The sequence below is a fragment of the Vulpes vulpes genome, chromosome X (assembly GCF_048418805.1).
Source record: "Vulpes vulpes isolate BD-2025 chromosome X, VulVul3, whole genome shotgun sequence".
NCBI classification, from domain to species: Eukaryota; Metazoa; Chordata; class Mammalia; order Carnivora; family Canidae; genus Vulpes; species Vulpes vulpes.
This window is the reverse complement of record NC_132796.1, coordinates 67579665-67600164: the sequence shown is the minus strand read 5'-3', so window position 1 is coordinate 67600164 and position 20500 is coordinate 67579665. Positions and strand designations below refer to the sequence as shown.

General features: G+C 38.8%; 1 protein-coding gene and 1 pseudogene across 6 annotated transcripts in view; both read right to left on the bottom strand.

The window, feature by feature from the left end:
- The window catches only part of DIAPH2 (diaphanous related formin 2), a 1085411-nt gene that overhangs the window by 279892 nt on the left and 785019 nt on the right, over window positions 1-20500 (bottom strand). The window lies entirely within an intron of this gene.
- Window positions 3322-5972, bottom strand: LOC112910226 (T-complex protein 1 subunit delta-like; annotated as a pseudogene).

Below are 20500 nucleotides of genomic sequence, written 5' to 3'. Positions count from 1 at the left end.
CGGCTCCGGTCATGATCTCAGGGTCCTAGGATCAAGCCCCCTGGCAGGCTCTATGCTCAGTGGGGAGTCTACTTCAGAATTCTCTCTCTCCTTCTGCCCCTCCTCCCACTTACTCTCTAAATAAATAAATAAATAAATCTTTTTTTAAAAAAAGGAGAGGAGACTAGAAGTTGTCATATGACCCAAACTGTGTCACACACTATCATATCTTCCATTTATTCTTCTATGTTCCTATTCATCTTTCTTAAAAGTCTTTTCCTCTAAGTAGCCTATATCTTCTCTCCCATAAGATGGCATAAAAGCTCTCAAATCTCACCACTTATTTAGGTATCCACTTTTTCCCCCTGTGATGTCCTTGTGTACATCATATTAAGCATTACTAAATCTGTATATCTTTTCTTCCTTTAATCTATTATCAGTTTGTTGTATAGAGCCACCTATCAAACTTAGGAACATATGGCAAGTCTTTTCTTCCCTATACCTGGAAAGGTATTGAATGCATATTAAGGTTCTCAAGTTTTCTTTGAGGCAAGTAATCAATGATTTTTATACAGAGGAGTATCATCTTACTTGTTTTTAGGAACCTAACTGGTAACAGAAGAGTTGTTTGGAAGATGACATATTGAACCATCTATGAAACACGGGGTTCCTTACTTGGGCTCTTTGATAACTTGGAGATCAGCCTCTATGAAAACAGTGAGAACTGCAAAGCCAAGGAAAATAGAACAGAGACTTCCTCTCATCTAATCCAATCTAGATCACGATGGTACCTTAACAGTGCTCCATTAACATTCTTATTGATTCAATGAACATGCTCTTGGTCTGAATATGTTTGGCTTTTTTTTTTAAGATTTTATTTATTTATTCATGAAAGACAGAGAGAGAGAGAGAGGCAGAGACACACGCAGAGGGAGAAGCAGGCTCCATGCAGGGAGCCCAACGAGGGACTCGATCCCGGGACTCCAGGATTACGGCCTGGGCTGAAGGCAGGCGCTGAATCGCAGAGACACCCAGGGATCCCTGTTTGGATCTGATACATCCTCAAAATACAGAATAGTCTGGAATTATAACTTTAGCTAGGAAAGAAAAATATCCTATCCCATAGTCTGTGGTAACAGTTCCCAATGATCATAAAAAGTCATTTAACTACAAATGCCAATGATGCAAAATATGTAGTCAGTATGACTTTTGGCAAAGGGTATGTCCCTGAGGAATTGACTTTTATTGTTTTGGGGAGTGACAGAGTTAGGGTATAAAGGACCTTAAGACATAATATTATAGACTCAACAATAACTATATATAGTTATGAAATTAATTAGAAATGATGCCAAGTATCTGCAAATAACTGTTTCTCATCATTACTGTACACTGTTTTTTTTATTTTTAAATTTTTACTATACCAGGTACTTCTGCTATATCTGCTGCTGCTTTGGAATGAATGTCTAGGTATTTGGGACTGATTTCTCACTGTAAAATAGTTCTTTGAATTCTTTGGGCATTTTATTATCATTTTTTTACATTTGTTTTAATATGGTCCATTTCAGGTTTGGGGATTCTTGTACTGAATTATAGATAGTTTCTAATAATGCATTTTCAGTCCAAGTTGTAGTTTCAAATTCAGCTGATAATGCTTTGCCATTTATTTATCTTTCCTTAACTAAAATCACCAACGTGGTAAAGAAGTGGCAACAAAAAGGGAAAAGTCTGCCAAACAAAATTTACTCATAAAGAGCCAAATCTGTATATTTGAAAGACCTATGAACTGACAGAGATTTCATGCCTTTTTTCCATGGCAGAGTAACCTGTAGGATTCATGTCTCCCATTGCAAAATAAGCAACTAGAATGGAGATTCTTTAAAGTTACTACCAGCTGTAAATAATGCTAGATTCTTTAAGTATTCAGGTAAAATGGAAGCACTAATATGAGAAAAAGTGAATACTTTGATTTCTTTAATGGAAATACTTGAATATATTATTTAAATTAGTTGTATGTTTTACAGTAAGCCTTCCTATTCTAGATTGAGGGCAAATGATAGTTAAAGTAATTTTTGCACATCTTTTGTATGTCCTGTGATCTCTAAAACAGGGTTAAAGGATCAAATAAGTACATGGCAACATCATCCTAAATTTTACCTATAATAAACTATCATAAAGACAGGCATATTACTCGAATGTAAAAAAAAATGGCTTTGAAATATACTTCGTATTTCTAACCTGATTGCTTATCGAGGACTCTTACTTGTTTACAATCTGGGCTGTCACTCCTGACATTAAATTTGCTACTCCCAATTCCCTGAGCTTTGAAGATATATATTCACTTATCAGAATGCATTCATGCCATCACCTTATATGAACTTTCTTTAGATGTTCATGTAACCCTAACCATAACCCTAATCTCGTCCTCACTTACTAAAAATTTTTACAAGGTTGAAAACAAGTGCATTTCAGGATATAAGGAGCACTAATCTAATAGTATCTTCATCATGGAAGCAAAACATTTCAGAATATTTCCCTCAGTTTAGTCAATATGGTAATAGCTTATTCTGGACTGACCCTGAGCCAGAATGTCCACTAGGAAAATTTTATTCTTGTTAGAATTTTTTTAGACAGATAATTTTTGCAACATATTTCTTACGCTTTTTAACAACTCTTCATTTAATTTTTAAGATTTTCTATGTATACATTTATGTGTATATGTATATGTGACTATACATGGATATATATATATAAGAATTTATTGATTTTACTGCATCCCTAATAGATGCTATGCTTTTTCTAACATCAATTTAATGTATGTTTTAAGTATGAAATCACATTCTTTAATTCTGAAAGGCATTTTTAGATGCTATATGTGGAAGAAGTTTTTGAAATACAGTGGTATTACTTCCCGAGAATGCATTCCTTTTTTTGTTTCTTTTGTTTGAAAGATAAATTATGCCCTGTGAAATTTTTCTGCTTGAGGAAAAGAAACAATAACCAAATACCTTCAGTAGTGTTCAGTTTGTGATATGGATATAAACTAGGTTTGCAAATCTGTCTTTACTGTGTTTGCTGTCTGTAGGTATTTTTGACATCTCAAAAAATTACATGATCTTAGGAACCATATATATGTTTCTCTTTTTTTTGAAATCAAACATTTAATATTTTAATTAAGTTGTGTCAATACAATTTTTCAAGCAAGTGCCAACTGGAAGACCAGGCGTAGGGATTCATAAAGGAAACAAATCTTCCAAAAAGCAAAAACATGAAGGTGATTTTCCACTCCAGACACACACAGCAGTTAGTGGCCACAGCAGCACCAGTTGGCCAGTGTTAATCCGATTACCGAGTGTTTACCACATCATCAATTTTCAGAATGCCTGGATGGTTTCAGTCGCTAGTCAGTGCACTGACTGAAACCAACAAAGGCTGGACAACCAGTTCCTCCAAAATGTTGGAAATATCACCCTTTCAGACATTAATGCTGGTAATTTTTTCTCCTTGGGCATGCTGGTTTCCTTGTTCTGTTTACTGTAGAAATGGGAATCAGGCCGGCATTTTCAGCTAGTGTAGATGGAATGGCTTCCATAGCATCTGCAAAAGCATGATTGCAGTAGGATTCCATGCCACGCATTGTTCGTGAATATTCAGTTAACCGCAGGGCCAATTCTATCTCTGGAGTACCACCTCCTGCAATAAGAGCTCTCTTCTTCACTAAACAGCAAATAACACATAGGGCATCATGAATGGAGCGCTCAGCTTCTTCAATCATCAATTTGTTAGATCCATGAATAACTGTAACTGTTCTTCCAGGACTTCTACAGCCTGTAATCTTGAACAGTTTGCCATAACCATTTAAATTGACCTCCTCAGCTAACTCGGCTGATCCTAGCATGTCAGCAGTGAATTGGTCAATATGAGCAACTGGTTTGGTTCCAGTGGTCTTACAAATGAATTGAATGTCTTCTCTTTCAACATCCTTAACCACCATAATCTTCATCTTGTTCAGGAAATGTAATGCAAGAAAACATAGAGCATCTCTCAGGATAGACTTCTGTACGAGGAGGACATTACATCCTATTTTTAATTTTTTAAAATTTAATTTAATTTTTTTTTGTTTTCAAGAATTTTTTTTTAATAATAAATTTATTTTTATTGGTGTTCAATTTGCCAACATACAGAATAACACCCAGTGCTCATCCCGTCAAGTGCCCCCTTCAGTGGCCGTCACCCATTAACCCCTCCCCTGCCCTCCTCCCCTTCCATCATCCCTAGTTCATTTCCCAGAGTTAGGAGTCTTCATGTTCTGTCTCACTTTCTGATATTTCCTACCCATTTCTTCTCCCTTCCCTTGTATTCCCTTTCACTATTATTTATATTCCCCAAATGAATGAGACCATATGTTTGTCCTTCTCCGATTGACTTATTTCACTCAGCATAATACCCTCTAGTGCCATGGCCACCATGCACATGAGAAAATGCTCTGCATCACTTGCCATCAGGGAAATACAAATCAAAACCACAATGAGATACCACCTCGCACCAGTGAGAATGGGGAAAATTAACAAGCCAGGAAACCACAAATGTTGGAGAGGATGCGGAGAAAAGGGAACTCTCTTACACTGTTGGTGGGAATGTGAACTGGTGCAGCCACTCTGGAAAACTGTGTGGAGGTTCCTCAAAGAGTTAAAAATAGACCTGCCCTATGACCCAGCAATTGCCCTGCTGGGGACTTAGCCAAAGATACAGATGCAATGAAACGCCGGGACACCTGCACCCCGATGTTTCTAGCAGCAATGTCCACAATAGCCAAACTGTGGAAGGAGCCTCGGTGTCCATCGAAAGATGAATGGATAAAGAAGATGTGTACATCTATTTTTTACATCCTATTTTTTAAATTTGCTTCACTAAATTGCGAATATCGGCTCTCTCCTCCTAAAGTACTCAGTCCATCTGGACATACACAGAAACTACTATTTGATTATCCATATGTTTTGAGAGCAGATAAGCAAAACTGTGTAAGCCCAATCTTAGCCTTTGAAACTCTGGGTATTCCAGAATTTGCCACTTTTTGAGTAAGTACCAGCCCTTCTACCAGCTCACAGTCATCAATTGCCCCACCAAGTTTCTTAACTATTTTAATATCTCCAAGTTCTACACTAGTAGCAGTGGCTGGGTCAATCACTTTCATCACTGCATTTACACGCATTGGAGAAAGCAGACTTGAATAACTGAGAGACAACTTTTAAGTTCAATGAACTGGTAGCACTATTTAATAAAGTTTCTCTGTCACTGAGTTCCACAGGTTGAGACATGTCAGTCAAGATTTGTATACCCTTTTCTAAAGCTTTCTGGAATGACTCAGAAATGATGGTCGGATGAATCCCTTTCTGAAGAAGCTTGGTACAGGAATCTAAGAGAGCCAGGAATGATGACCACTGATGTGGTTGATGCCAACTCCTGCTTCTATAACTTGTGCCTTAGACAGCTCCACCAGCATTCTGGCTGTTGGATGTAACATTTGCATTTGTTTAAGAATGGTGGCACCATCATTTGTAATGATCACATCGTCTTTTCCATCTTGAATCATTTTATCCATTCCTTTTGGTCCAAGGCTTGTTCTAATAGCATCAGCAATAGCTTTGGCCGAGGAATGTTGCTGAAGCGGATCTGGGTCAGCTTGTCATGGTCCTTATAGGCAGTTTTGCTGCAGCCACCAGGAGCCTCGGCAAGCACCCTGCTCCACGGTGCCACATTCTCAGGCATGGCCAACTTGGCTGGGTCTGCGTGGGCTTGGGAAGGACGGATGGGCACAGATTCCAGTGGGCTGTGGAGTAACAGAACATGCCCACCGCCTTCATGAAGCTTCAGGAACCATGTATGTTTCAATGTCATTGTATTATTCAAAGTCAGCACTTGGGATAAAAAAAGAAAAAGACAGGATCTCAAAGAGATATTTGTCCTTACATGTTCATTGCAGCATTATTCACAATAGCCAAGAGGTGGAAAGAATCTAAATGTCTATCAATGGATGGGTAAAGAAAATGTGGCATATACATACACCAGGATATTATTCAACCACACAAAAGAAGAAATATGCTATATGCTACAACATAGATGTACCTGGAGGACATTATACTACGTAAAATAAGCCTGACACAGAAGGACAATTGCTGCATGATATCACTTATATGAGGTATCCAAAGTAGTCAAAATCATAGAAGCAGAAATTATAATGATGGTTTCAGGAGCTGGGGGAAGGGAAAATGGGGAGATACTATTCAATTGGGCATAGAGTTTCAGGCATGTAAGATGAAAAACTTCTAGATGTGTGATACAACATTGTGCTTACAGTTAAGAATACTGTATTTTACTTAAAATTTTGTTAAGAAGATAGATTTCAGGTATTTTTCACCACAGTAATAAAAAGGCAAACTGCTACTTAGATCACAAACTCTACACACACACACACACACACACACACACACACTCTTAATGAATCCAAATTTTTACTTATCTATCTAAGTAGTCTCAGGGTTCTGTGCCAGTTGAAGTTAGAGGGGTCAGTGACTTTCTCTTTTTCCCCTGGCAATTTAATATTGCATAGGCCTTGCTTAGGAGCCCAGAGGAAGTATATGTGTGTGTGTCTCCATGTAGAAATGAAGGGAGAAGAGAAAAAGTGCCAGTGGTTGGGCCTAGATAGACTTTGACACTTAAATTTTAGGGCTACTTTGTCAAAAAGGCAAGAGAAGACTTCTAAGTATTCAGCAGAGTAACCCAGGGAACAGCAATGGAGTTAGAGCTATAGCAACAATAAGAATATTCTGTGATTAAGCTGCCCACAAGTAGAGAACCTGGCTGGTTTCCTCCTGTGTGTTCTCTCCTTTGTAACACCCAGGTGCCCAGGAAGACATGTTGATGCCTGAAAATACTGAAAGCAGTCATTGAATGGTCTAAGGAAATTTAGATGCAGAGATAAGCTCCAAATAAATGATAGAACAGGTTATGTATATTAGTGCTCAGTTTAAAGTCTCAAAACAAAATACTCTGTTAATGCACGCTTCTACTGTATATACTTGAATCATTCTGATAAAAGATTTACTGGAGTTTTTAAGTGTGAGTTTTCCTTTTAGCATCTTCATGTATTCTCATTTTAAGTGAGGTATGTAGTTGGGGGGAGTGATTTTCACTCATGTACAAAAAAAAAAAAATGTCATTTATCCACAAATGCTCAGGCATTGTCAAGCCATAAGAGCAAAATGTGCCAAAATGTTAGGCAGTTAGTTATTTTTGCATAAAACACACATCTAAACACATATTAACTGAACAGTAGATGGTAGACAAAAGAAAATCAGATTGCAGTGTGGGTGAAACATACCCAATGAGTTCTGTAAAGATGGAAACCTGAGCAAGAGACACCATACTGAGTAGGCAAATGGAATGTCTAATCTGATTTTTTTATCCTTATCACTTTTGATTTATCCTGTCTGTAGAATACATTATCATTTTTATCTTGATGCCTTACAGACATTTTTTGATAGAAGGAGAAAGAATATGTTTATATAGTAATATATCTTGGGAAATACTTAATCTATGAATAAAGATTTTTAATGATGTATAGTGCTTTCTAATATTCATTGGTGAATGAAACTTAATTTAGATAAAAATAATAGGCTAGCAAAAATGATGAATATGGCTACATAGTCTAATATATATAAGAATTATCTTGAACTTATTTTACGAATCAAATAGAATATTTATTCAGCTTATATTTTTCCCAGTCACGATAAAAGTAGGAAATAAGGATAAGTATCTAAAAAGAACATGTGGAAAATAATTTAAATATTTGCACATTTACTACCAATTTAGGACTCTCAGCAAATAAAAAAGACATTTTATTTAGATTGGACTGAAGCTGAGATACATTAAACAAGAGCAATGACAGATGCTAGATCTAGGGAAAATGATAACCTAATAGTTAAAGAGCTAATGCATTTTTTTAAAGATTTTTTAAATTTATTTATTCATAGAGACAGAGAGAGAGAGGCAGAGACACAGGCAGAGGGAGAAGCAGGCATCATACAGAGAGCCTGATGTGGGACTCGATCCAGGGTCTCCAGGATCACGCCCTGGGCTGCAGGTGGCACTAAACCGCTGCGCCACTGGGGCTGCTCCAGAGCTAATGCATTTTTAGGGCAAGATAATAATATAATTAAAATATACCCAACAATACTACATACCCATATGGTTTGATATTATTACAAAACAGGAAAATACATGCCTCAAAGCTTACAACAGGGAAAAAGAGTGATTGCTTTTGGAGGGGCATCTTTGTTTTTAGATGAGTTAAGAAAGAATGAATTATATGGATTGTTAGGGAAAGGTGTGAAAAATTTCATCTAAAATAAAGGCAATTTAAGTATTAGGAAAATGTCAACCCTGAAAAAGGGTTAAATTAATAAAAAAGAACTTTCTTAAGCCCACAGATACTTGTTTACAAAAATAAAGCCTGTTGAACATGCTTATATTTCAGAACACAGGCACAGAAATTAATTGTAACTACTCAGTTTAGAAGTTGTGGGGAATCTTTCTAAACCAGATTTTCAAATTGTCCAATCAAGCAACCTCCTTCTCCTGTTTACTTTAATCTGCTGCTTCTTTCCTCTTTTAGAAATGACCTAGTTAAAAAAGCAGAGACTCCTTTTTTTGTTTGTTTGTTTGTTTGTTTTTTAATTAATTTTTATTGGTGTTCAATTTACCAACATACAGAAAAACACCCAGTGCTCATCCCGTCAAGTGTCCGCCTCAGTGCCCGTCACCCCTTCCCCTCCAACACCCGCCCTCCTCCCCTTCCACCACCCCTAGTTCGTTTCCCAGAGTTAGGAGACTTTATGTTCTGTCTCCCTTCCTGATATTTCCCAACATTTCTTTTCCTTTCCTTTATATTCCCTTTCACTATTATTTATATTCCCCAAATGAATGAGAACATACACTGTTTGTCCTTCTCCGATTGACTTATTTCACTCAGCATAATACCCTCCAGAAAGCAGAGACTCCTATTATGAAAACACAAATGCCCTACATACATTGCTCCACAGGACAGGTGTGCATCCATTACCAAGGCCCGCCATGAGTGAATCTTTGCTATTGTGATGCTGAGTTTAATGTATGTGCATTTGCCAAGCAGGAGGATATTAATTAATCACAGAGAGCCATTGAATGCAGCTCAGCACAACTGCAGACCACATCTTGCTTTCCATTGATGCCACTTGGCTGAAATCTTAACTGAACAGCAATGTTGTCCTTCCTGAAACTAGGTTTTGTGCTGTTCTGGACAGGCTGAAAATGGTATTGTCACAGCCCATTAAAATTTTCATAGTGGCCATCTCGCAGTCCTAAGAAGCAAGCCAGTTTTGTATGCATAAAAGAAAGTCCCAAGTCCTGGGCAGGTGGGTAGGTGGTTATTTCTGGCTGCAAATTTGCTAAGTTTCTAAATCAGTTCTGCTTTAATTAGGAGCTTTTTTTCTGAGTTATTTTGATGTTAATAATATATGGCTGTCACATCTCCTTGTACATGTTCCCAAACAGTGATACAAACATTATTAAATCTAATCAGGGTTTATGGAGTATTCCATATGTTACCCACTGTGAATCTATTGAAATACCATTTTACTGGATAATGTATAAAGGCTGGTATACAGTAGGAATCTTCTTTTGTTCATCTAGTCAAAAAATTTATGAAAAATTTTCCACAGATGGCAGTTGCTTTCTTTTTTTTTTTTTTTTAATTTTTATTTACTTATGATAGTCACAGAGAGAGAGAGAGAGAGAGGCAGAGACACAGGCAGAGGGAGAGGGAGAAGCAGGCTCCATGCACCTGGAGCCCGACGTGGGATTCGATCCCGGGTGTCCAGGATCGCGCCCTGGGCCAAAGGCAGGCGCCAAACCGCTGCGCCACCCAGGGATCCCTGGCAGTTGCTTTCAATTTATATTTCACCATATTTAAAAATGAGTATTTTGTTTTTAGACATCTATATAATGTGTATCTGAATTCACAAAGACTTTTAACACCAGAGTACAATAATTAACTATCCTTTGACTAATTTAAAGAACAAAAACAATGCTGCAAATGACTTAGATGAAATAAAGATCATGTTAAAAGGCCTCCTAAGAAGTAGGCATTACAAAGCAGTTAATAAGAAATTGAAAACCAGGCACCACACGGCCAATACCTAAAGTAATATTAGGAAGAAAATACAAGCAAAACAAAACAAAACAAAACAAAATGTACTCTTGCCTAAGACTGGGCCACTGCCGTGCATTGCAATGCATGTCCTCCCTGCTCTCTGTTTACAATCAACTAAGAATATTCGGTGTGGCCATTAAAAGTAATTCCAGGGAGGCGGGGCAAGATGGCAGAGGAGTAGGGTCTCCAAGTCACCTGTCCCCATCAACTTACCTAGAAACTTTCAAAGCATCCTGAAAACCTATGAATTCGGCCTGAGATTTAAAGAGAACAGCTGGAACGTGACAGAGAGAAGGGTTTTCACTTCTAGCAAGGTAGGATGGAGGAAAAAAATAAAAAAAGAATCAAGTGGGGGAGGGGCCCCAAGAGGAGCCAAGCTAAGGACAGGTGGTAAAAGCCTCTGGGACAGAAAAGCCCAGTCTGGAGGAAGCACTTTAAAAATCCGCACCAGATTCTTCCCGGACGGAAAGGCACTTAGCAGAGAAAACAGGCAGAATCGCAGGAGGGGCAGTGGAGCCTCCAGTCTCCCAGAGTCACTCAGAGAGTAAGTGTACCAGGGGAGAGTGTGCCACAGACTGTGGGCCCAGCCCGATAAAGGGCTGGAGCACAACCGGCGGAGCCTCAAAAGTTCAAGCGGCGGCTCCGGGTGGAGGGGGCTGCACCCCGGGAGCGCAATTTCCGCAGCGCAGGCCCGGAATCCCAGGGAGCAAGAGACACAGCCCACGATCCTGAGCTCTCCCCGAGATAGGCAGAGGTGGGAAGGGAACAGGACAGCGAGGACTCTCCTGCCACCGGGCGTCCCCAAGCTATGCAGATCAATGAGCCGCCTGCCGGGAGCATCCAGGCCATTGTGGCCCAGAAGACTGCAGTAGGTACTGCAGGGAACTGACTCCAGAGCTGGAGAGCTGGCCGCCGCCAGTGTTGTTGTTCTTCCTTGTGTCACCTGAGCCTGGGACCAAGAGGGGCCACCAGGGAACAGGGGCCTCACAGGATAAACAGCTCCCACTGAGCCCTGTACCTGGCAGGGGGCGGGGCAGCTCCCCCAGGTGCACACACCTGAGAATCAGCATAACAGGTCCCTCCCCCAGAAGATCAGCTGGAAGGACAGGGGAAAACCAAGTTCTTGACAGAGCAGTGCTGGAAGCTCCAGGGGAAGTCGAGGGCTTTACAGTATATAGAACCAGAGGATACTCCTTTTTTGTTTTTCCAGTACAACTCGGTTTTGTATCAGACTGTAAATTTCCAATTTTTTTCTCTTTTCCCACCCTAACTACAATATTTTACCACCTCTTCATTTTTAAGATTCTTCCTTTATGACTTTCATATTTCTACAATTACAGGTCCTAGATATATTTTCCACTTCTAGATTCCCTTCAACATACTCTACTTAATTTGGGGGTATATACAAGATATGTTTTTGTTTTGTTTTGTTTTTTGTTGTTTTCTCTACCTCATTTTGTTCAACAATGATGGAAGTTAATACTATCTAAAATATGACAAGCATGCACCCAGAACCAACTGGTATACCATGCTGCTTCATTCTGTGAGATTCCTAATTCCCATTCTGGCCCCCTCTTTTATGTCATTTATGTTTTGGTGGTCAATGTTGGGGCCATCTACAAGTATTTCTGGAGTATATAAATTTGGGACTGAGCATCTTCTAATATTCAGAACTTAATATAGTCAGCTACAAGAGGATCGACCTCTAGAAACCATCAGGTACACTACATTCTCCCTTCACTACAACTTCATCACCACCACCATCTCCCCGGCCGCCCCTTTTTCTTCTTCCCCTTTCATTTTACTTTTTCTTTTCTTTTTTCTTTCTTTTTTTTTTCTCTTCTTCTTTAGGATTCTTGGCCTATTATTTTTACTACTATTTTAGAATGTGTTTTTCACTTTAGTGGTCCTTTGTTTTATTTTGTTCTCATCTTTGTTTTCAATTTCTAATCTCTCACCTCTGTAGAATCATTGAGTGTGAAATTTCCTTAGGTTGTGGTTGATACTCTTGATGCAGCCCACTCATACAGCCACTCTGCACTGAGAAAAATGACTAGAAAGAAGAACTCACCACAAAAGAAAGAATCAGAAATGGTACTCTATCCCACAGAGTAACAGAATTTGGATTCCAATTCGATGTCAGAAAGCCAATTCAGAACCACAATTATAAAAATACTGGTGGCTCTGGAAAAAAGCATAAAGTATTCAAGTGACTTCATGATGCAGAATTGAGATCTAATCAGCCCGAAATTAAAAATCAATTAAATGAGATGCAATCCAAACTGAAGGTTCTATGGATGAGGGTTAAGGAGGTAGAAGAAAGAGTGAGTGACACAGAACACAAGATAATGGCAAGGAAGGAAGCTGAGTAAAAAGAGAAACACAATTAAAAGACCATGAGGAAAGGTTAAGGGAAATAAATGACAGCTTCAGAAAGAAATATCTGTCTATAATTGCAGCTCCAGAGGGTGCCCAGAGCAACAGGGGGCCAGGAAGCATATTTGAACAAATCATAGTTGAGAACTTCCCTAATTTGGGGAGGGAAACAGGCATTCGATCCAGGAGATAAAGAGGACCCCCCCAAAATCAATAAAAACTGTTCAACACCTCGACATTTAATAGTGAAACTTGCAAATACCAAAGATAAAGAGAAAATCCTTAAAGTAGAAAGAGACAAGATATCCCTAACTTATATGGGGAGAAATATTACATTAACAGCAGACCTCTCCACAGAGACCTGGCAGGCCGGAAAAGGCTGGCAGGATATATTCAGGGTCCTAAATGAGAAGAACCTGCAGCCAAGAACACTTTATCCAGCAAGGCTCTCATTCAGAATAGAAGGAAAGATAAAGAGAGTCCAAGATAGGCAGAAACTGACAGAATCCGTGACCACCAAATCAGCTCTGCAAGAAATATTAAGGAAGATTCTGTAAAAGAAAGAGGAATCCCAAGGAAATGATCAACAAAAACAGGGACTGAATAGGTATAACGATGACACTAAATTCATATGTTTCAATAGTAACTCTGAACGTGCATGGGTTAATGATCCCATCAAAAGATGCAGGTTTTCAGACTGGATAAAAAAACAAGACCCATCTATTTGCTGTCTAGAAGAAACTCATTTTGGACCTAAGGAAACTTCCAGCCTGAAAATGAAAGGGTGGAGGACCATTTACCATTCCAATGGCCCTCAAAAGAAAGCTGGGGTAGCCATCCTCATATCAGATAAATTAAAGTTTATCCCAAAGACTGTAGTAAGAGATGAAGAGGGACACTATATCATACTTAAAGGGTTTATCCAACAAGAAGACCTAACAACCATGAATATTTATGCCCCTAATGCGGAAGCTGCCAAGTATATCAGTCAATTAATAACCAAAGTAAAGACATACTTAGATAATAATACACTAATAGTAGGAAACGTCAACATGGGACTTTCAGCAAATGACAGATATTCTAAGCACAACATCTCCAAAGAAACAAGAGCTTTAAGTGATACACTGGATCAGATGGATTTCACAGATATATACAGAACTTTCCACCCAAACGCAAATGAATACACATTCTTCTCAAGTGCACATGGACGTTTCTCTTGAATACACTACATACTGGGTCACAAATCAGGTCTTAACCAATACCAAAATATTGAGACTGTCCCCTGCATGTTTTCAGAGCACAATGCTTTGAAACTAGAACTCAATCACAAGAAGAAATTTGGAAGAAACTCAAGCACATGGAGGTTAAAGAGCATCCTGCTAAAAGATGAAAGGGTCAATGAGGATATTAGAGAATTAAAGAGATTCATGGAAACTAATGATAATGAAGAGACAACCATTCAAAAATCTTGAGATACAGCAAAAGCAATCCTAAGAGGGAAATACATCACATTAAAAGCATCCCTCAAAAAATTGGAAAAAAGTCAAATACTCAACTTAACCTTGAACCTAAAGAAATTGGAGAAAGAACAGGAAATAAAAACCTACACCAAACAGAAGAAGAGAGTTAATAAAGATTTGAGCAGAACTCAATGAAATAGAGACTAGAAGAAGTGTAGAACAGATCAACAAACCAGGAGTTGGTGCTTTGAAAGAATTAATAAGATAGATAAACCATCAGCCATCCTTATTAAAAACAAAAGAGAAAAGACACAAATTAATAAAATCATGAATGAAAAAGGAGAGATCACAACCAATACCAAGGAAATACAAACGATTTTAAAAACATATTATGAGGGGATCCCTGGGTGGCTCAGTGGTTTAGTGCCTGCCTTTGGCCCAGGGTGTGGTCATGGGGTCCTGGGATCGAGTCCCACATCAGGCTCCCTACGAGGAGCCTCCTTCTCCTTCTGCCTGTGTCTCTGCCTCCTCTCTCACTCTGTTTCTGTCATGAATAAATAAATAAAATCTTTAAAAGAACAACATATTATGAGTAGCTCTATGCCAATAAATTAGGCAATCTAGAAGAAATGGATGCATTTCTGGAAAACCACAAACTACCAAAACTGGAACAGGAAGAAACAGAAAACCTAAACAGGCTGATAACCAAGGAGGAAATTGAAGCAGTCATCAAAAACCTCCCAAGACACAAAAGTTCAGGGCCAGATGGCTCCCCAGGGGAAATCTATCAAACATTTAAAGAAGAAACAAATCCTGTTCTACTAAAGTTGTTACAAAAGATAGAAAGGGATGGAATATGTCCAAACTTGTCCTATGAGGCCAGCATCACCTTAATTCCAAAACCAAAGACCCCACCAAAAAGGAGAATTATAGACAAATATCCCTGATGAACACAGATGCAAACATTCTAAACAAGACACTAGCCAATAGGATCCAAGAATAAATTAAGATGATTCACCATGACCAAGTGTGATGTGCCCCAGGAGGCAAGGCTGGTTCAACACTCGTGAAGCAATCAATGCGATGGATCATATCAACAAGAGAAAAAACAAGAACCATATGATCCTCTTAAGAGATGCAGAGAAAGCATTTGATAAATACAGCATCCATTCCTGATAAAAACTCTCCAGAGTGTAGGGATAGAAGGAACATCCTCAGCATCTTAAAAGCCATCTACAAAAAGCCCACAGCAAATATCTTTCTCAATGGGGAAACATTGGGATCCTTTCTCCTAAGATCAGGAACAAGACAGGGATGTCCACTCTTGCCACTGCTATTCAACATAGTACTAGAAGACCTAGCCTCAGCAATTAGGGAACAAAAAGAAATAAAAGGCTTTCAAATTGGGAAAGATGAAGTCAAACTCCTTCTCTTTGCAGATGACATGATACTGTACATAGAAAACCCAAAAGACTCCATGACAAGATTGCTAACTCAAACACCAATTTGGCAGTGTGGCAGGATACAAAATTAATGCCCCCAAATCAGTGGCATTTCTGCACACGATCAATGAAATAGAAGAAAGAGAAATTCAGGAGTCCATCCCATTTACAATTTCACCCAAAAGCATAAGATACCTAGGAATAAACCTAACCAAAGAGGTAAAGGATCCATACCCTAAAAAGTACAGAACTCTTTTGAAAGAAATTGAGGAAGACACAAAGAGATCGAAAAATACTCCATGCTCATGGATTGGAAGAATTAGCTTTGTGAAAATGTCAATGCTACCCAGGGCAATTTACACATTTAATGGAATCCCTATAGAAATACCATGGACTTTCTTCAGAGAGTTGGAATAAATCATCTTAAGATTTGTGTGCAATCAGAAAAGACCCTGAATATCCAGGAGAATATTAAAAAAGAAAACCAGAGCCGGGGGCATTACAAGGCTGGATTTCAAGTGTCCTGCAAAGCTGTGGTCATCAAGACAGTGTGGTACTGGCACAAAAACAGACACATGTATCAATGGAATAGAAGAGAACCCAGAAATGGGCACTCAATTCTATGTTCAACTAATATTTGATGAAGCAGGAAAGATTATCCACTGGAAAAAGAACAGTCTCTTCAATAAATGGTGCTGGGGAAATTGGACAGCCACATGCAGAAAAATGAAACTAGGCCCTTCTTTTACACCATACACAAAGATAAACTCAAAATGGATGAAAGATCTAAATGTGAGACAAGAATCCATCAGAATCCTAGAGGAGAACACAGGCAACACCCTTTTTGAACTTCAGTACAGCAACTTCTTGCAACATACATCCATAAAGGCAAGGGAAACAAAAGCAAAAATGAATTATTGGGACTTTATCAAGATAACAAGCTTCTACACAGCAAAAGAAACAGTCAACAAAACTAAAAGGCAACCTACAGAATGGGAGAAGATATTTGCAAATGACCTATCAGACAAAGGGCTAGTATCCAAGATCTATAAGGAACTGATTAAACTCAACAGCAAAGAAACAAACAATCCAGTCATGAAATAGGCAAAAGACATGAACAGAAATTTCACAGAGGAAGACATAGACATGGCCAACATGCACATGAGAAAATGCTCTGCATCACTGGCCATCAGGGAAATACAAATCAAAACCACAATGAGATACCACCTCACGGCAGTGAGAATGGTGAAATTTAACACGACAGGAAACAACAAATGTTGGAGAGAATGTGTAGAAAAGGGAAACCTCTTGCGCTGTTGGTGGGAATGTGAACTGGTGCAGCCACTGTGGAAAACTGTGTGGATGTTCCTCAAAGAGTTAAAAATAGAACTACCATATGACCCAGCAATTGCGCTGCTGGGGATTTACCCCAAAGATACAGATGCAGTGAAACGGCAGGACAACTGCACCCCAATGTTTATAGCAGCAATGTCCACAACAGCCAAAATGTGGTAGAAGCCTCGGTGTCCACCAAAAGATGAATGTATAAAGAACATGTGGCATACATATACAATGGAATTTTACTCAGTCATTACAAATGACAAATACCCACTATTTGCTTCAAAGTGGATGGAACTGGAGGGTATTATGCTGAGTGAAGTAAGTTAATCAGAGATGGACAAACATATGGTCTCATTCATTTGGGCAATACAAAAAAAATAGTGAAAGGGAATAAAGGGGAAAGGAGAGAAAATGAGTGGGAAATATCAGTGAAGGTGAGAGAACATGAGAGTCACCTAGTTCTGGGAAATGAACAAGGGGTAGTGGAAAGAGAGGTGTCTGGGAACAGGGTTACTGGGTAACAGGCACTGAGGGGGGCACTTGATGGGATGAGCACTGGGTGTTATGCTATATGTTGGCAAATGGAACTCCAATTAAGAAATACAAAATAAAATAATAAAAAAATAAAGGTAATTCCAGTCAGATGGTCCTGTATTTCTGATGATGTGTCTATGTATTTTCTCCCCTTGAGCAATGCTATCGAGTACATTATGTCTTTAAGAAGCAAAGTTGCAGATGCAGATTCCGCACTAAGAAGGCACATCATGGATTACAATAGACTCTGGTCACTGCTTACATGCATGATGTGAATTTTATAGCTTGTCCATTTGCCTCTTAATTCACAGCCATATGCACAAATGGTGATCATCACTAGGATCACTATCATTAAACTCAAAGTTGAGAGCTATATATGTTTGAGGATAACAATTTACTTGTATAGATTTCCAGCAGTCTCATATAAATGGTTTAATTTATTACTGTCTGAAGAGAGACTACAGAAAAAGCTGATCAGTGGTGTTTTCCTCTGGGTATTGATACACTGGAATCTGAAGCTACACAGGGCTGTTATATTGCATTGTATATAGGTTCTTCAAGATATCTCAAACCTTGGTATTTGAGTGCAACCACCAAAATATGTCTGTTAGATTCGACAGAAAAATAAGAAGACTGAGATGTCACCATTAAAAAATGTAAGATATGAAAAGCAAAAAAAAAGTATAAAAGATTTTTAAAATTTATTTTAAAAAGTTTATTGTAGTTTATTGTAGTAAGTTTATTGTATCTACTGTGAATGTGGGGTTGACTATTTTGTCATTATACTGATCTTGTGATGCTTTCCAATCACTATGGCATTCTTTTCTAAGATGTTATTTAATGCTAGTAAACTATAAAGGGGTTTCTTCTTTTCTTTCTTTTTTTTTTCAAATATATCCTAAAACACTCTAGAAGTGTGTGATTTCTCTACTATTTACTCTTAAAGTTAAAAGAGGGACATTCAAAGCCTGACAGGCAGGCACTGTTTTTTATAGTCAGCGAAAGGAATTTTATATGAAATGACAGTGCAGTTGCCTCCTCAAATTAAGTGGCACATCTGACTTTTAGCTACATGAAGCATTTATGTGATCCTTTTATTAAAGTTTTCTTTTCAGAAGTAAACAATGCATTGCTTTTCATGAGTTCCACATCACCCTCTGTTGAAGACTTGCTAGAATCATTAGAGAAAGCAGCTTCCCAAATGCGAATATCACAGAAGCCTCTGAATTACCAGTAGAACACTCATTATCTCTTTAAATATGCTTTACTAAAAGCCGAGTCATATTTAGGCACCAAAGGGTAATTGTTTCCTGTAAAGTTGGTTGTTAGCAGGGTCAAATTATAACATTTAGATGTTGAATACACAAGGTTTGGCCTATAAGGAGCCCCTCTTTTCTGTGCTTGCTTTTTAAGGACTGGGAAGAATTTAAGAATAAATGTTAAAAGACTTCTATTTGCAATGATATATTGTAGGTAACAGCAAATAGAATTGCAAAAGAGCTTGTGCTATTAACAACCTATTTTTTAGTCAGGAAGAAAATCTCTAAGTACCATCTATAATCTAAATTCTAAGTGGTAGGTTTCAATTGAAACAGTTTTTTTCTTCTTAAACAACTAATCAAAATAAGCAAATTGAGTTGGACTCCCAAACCTCTCCAAAACTGTATATATTAAACTAGTGGGCAAAAGTAAGCAATGGTTGCTGGTATGGTTTCTTTCCATATGTCTTTAGGTACACACATGTAATTTTATGCTTCAAGGGGTTAGCGCTTCATAAAAACAGAGAGAAACAGTAATAAAACATACATCAGTGTGCTTCAAAAGTAATTACAAATATGGTCTTTCCCTGTACTCATTTCCTTGCCTTTTGGCATTACCCCTTCTATATCCTATGTGCAACTTCCCCTCTAACTCACAAAATGCACTTTATTTCTTTTGTACTCTACGCTAAGGAATCATACGCTTACATTTACAGAAATTGTACCCTAAATAATATTATTAGGCTTCTAAACACATTTTTTAAAAATTGCATTACAATAAGAATAAACTCAGGAGAGCATTGGCTCCAATTCACAAACTATGTAGACCATTTTTGGTTTTGAAAGTACACTTTTATATCTTCCAAAGTGAGATATCTAAACAATACATTTTAATTACATACAGTGGGATATGTATTTGATGAACACATTAAAATTTATTACAACTAAATTTTCAATTCTGTGAGTTTTTGCATTTGATGCTAACATTTGTTAGTCCAAATACTTAAATAAAATTGTATCCTTACAAATGGAGGCACATGTAAATATATTTCTAAAGGTATAAATTAGCATATCATTTGTTTGAATATGCCTAAAATCAAAATAATTTCCAATATCATTTTGAATCAAGACTGGAAGCAAGAGGGGCAGGGCAAGATGGTGGAGGGGGAGGGTCCCCAAGTCAACTGTCCCTACCACCTTACCTAAGGTAACCTTCAAAACATCCTGAAAACCTACGAATTTGGCCTGAGATTTAGAGAACAGCTGGAATGTAACAGAAGAGTTTGCGCTTTTATCAAGGTAGGAAGACGGAAAAACAAATAAATAAAAAAGCATCCAAAGGGAGGAGCCCCCCAAGGAGTCGGGCTAAGGACCCCCAGCATGTGCCCCCAGGACAGGAAAGCCCAGGCCCAGAGAAGTAGGAGCTTTACCAATCTTCTGGGAGGGAGAGGCGATCACAGGGAGCTCAAGCAGGATCCCAGGAGGGGGCAGTGGAGCCGACAGGTTCCCGGGGTCACTAACAGAGGAACTGCGCTCTGGGGGAGAGCGGGCCACACAAATCGGGCGGAACTCCATAAAGGCCAGGAGCAGCTCAGGCGACAGCTCAGGTGGCGGCTCTATGGCGAGGGGGTTGCACGGCCCTGGGAGTGTGATTCCAGTGGCCCGGGCCCCAGAGCCCAAGGTGTCGGAAGACACAGCCCAGAATCCGGCACTCCCCCCGGGACAGGCGGAAGCCGGGAGGACACAGGTCATCGAGGATGCTCCTGCCTCCAGGTGGCCCCAAACTATGCAGATCAGCACCCTGACCCTGGAGCATCCAGGACCCTGCAGACTGGGAGACTGTGGAAGTTACTGCGGAAGCTG